Genomic DNA, 1,714 nt, shown 5'->3' with positions numbered 1-1,714 from the left:
AGCTCATTTAAAAATTTTATTGTGTTTGCCATCTGCGAATGAGCTTCAATAAACGATAAGTTAATATGTAATTTTTTTAATAATTTAAGGAATTAACTGAATTGTTTGTCTGTGTGGTCTTTCCTTGTCGCATTGAGGTATGGCACACGAGGTTTGTACTCTTTGCTTACCAATTTCTGCTTACTGTGGTTCACCTCATCCTTACCGTTACTTACCACAAGTCCTTACTTCGGTTCTGGTTCAGGTTCAACTAACCCTTCTTCATCTCGTATAGTAATCGCATGAAGTTGTTCCCTTGGGTTAGTTTCAGTGTTACTTGGTAGGCTACCTTGCGGTCCTTCAGAAATCAACTTAGCAAGCTGTCCTATTTGAGCTTCGAGCCTTTGGATCGACACTTGTTGATTCTTAAGTGTTGTTTTGGTATTCTAAAAACGAGTTTCTGACATCGAGATAAATTTTGTAAGAATCTCTTCAAGGTTCGGTTTCTTATCTTGTTAGTAAGGTGGTTGTTGAAAACTTGGAGGATGTTGTGGTCTTTGATTTCCTTGACCACCCCACGAAAAATTTGGTGCTTCCTCCAACCTGCATTGTAAGTGTTACTATAAGGATTATTTTGAGGTCGAGGGTTATTACCCATATAGTTCAAGTGCTCGTTCTCTATGTTGGGGCCATAGAGTGGATATTCTGAATTGTTTAATCTATCTCCACTTGCATCGCACTGTATTACTGGATACACTTGCGTAGAACCAAGTAAACCATCAATTTTTCTATTCAAAAGTTCTCCTGATTGGAAAGCATAGCAATTGAATAGACGTTAAAAACACTGGCTGCTTTTATCAACTTTGTCCTAATGACTTACCACTGATAATTATTCAGTGATATCTCTTCTATGAACTCATAAGCCTCTTCAGGTGTTTTGTTATTGATAGTTCCATCAGCAGCTGCGTCGATCATTTGTCTAGTCGAGGGATTTAACCCGTTGTGGAAAGTCTGAACCTACAATCATAGAGGTAACCCATGGTGAAGGCATCTTCTCAACAAGTCTTTGTATATCTCCCATACGTCATAAAGAGTTTCTAAATCCATCTGCACAAAAGAAGAGATATCATTCCTTAATTTAGTTGTTTTAGCCGGCGAAAAATATTTAAGTAAAAGTTTTTCGATCATTTGTTCCCAAGTGATGATTGACCCTCGTGGTAACGAGTTCAACCATTGTTTAGCCTTATTCCTTAATAAAAAGGGAAATAACCGAAGGTGAATGGCATCGTCAAAAATGCCATTAATATTAAAAGTGCCGCAGAATTTTAGGAAATTTGCTAAATGAGTGTTTGGATCCTCATCTTGCAAACCATCAAACTGAACAAACTATTGTATCATTTGAATCGTGTTAGGTTTCAGTTCAAAATTATTTACAGCAACAACAGGCCTAACTATACTCGATTCAGTTCCTGTTAAATTAGGTTTAGCATAATCATACATAGTATAAGGAGCAGGATTCTGATCTACTGGATTTGCAGCAACCACAGGAGGTAACGGATTATTCTAATTGTCAGCCATCTCCTCCGTTGTGGTATGAATATCGTCCTTTTGCCCTTCCTCTATGTATTGTAGGTTTCGCCTTATTTCTCTTCGGTTTCTGCAAGTTGTGCTTTTGATCTCACTGTCGAAAAGTAGAGGTCCTGATGGGTTTATTCTAGTCATAAACTATAAAAAC

General features: G+C 37.6%; 1 non-coding gene across 1 annotated transcript; it reads left to right on the top strand.

The window, feature by feature from the left end:
- Nucleotides 1-1,012: 1,012 nt before the first annotated feature.
- On the top strand, nt 1,013-1,119 carry LOC121213177 (small nucleolar RNA R71). Its single transcript, XR_005908547.1, has one exon. It is a non-coding gene; the product is annotated as a small nucleolar RNA R71 (small nucleolar RNA).
- The last annotated feature ends 595 nt before the right edge of the window (nt 1,120-1,714 follow it).

Source organism: Gossypium hirsutum, chromosome A13 (genome assembly GCF_007990345.1).
Source record: "Gossypium hirsutum isolate 1008001.06 chromosome A13, Gossypium_hirsutum_v2.1, whole genome shotgun sequence".
NCBI lineage: Eukaryota > Viridiplantae > Streptophyta > Magnoliopsida > Malvales > Malvaceae > Gossypium > Gossypium hirsutum.
This window is presented reverse-complemented; position numbering and strand designations above follow the sequence as displayed.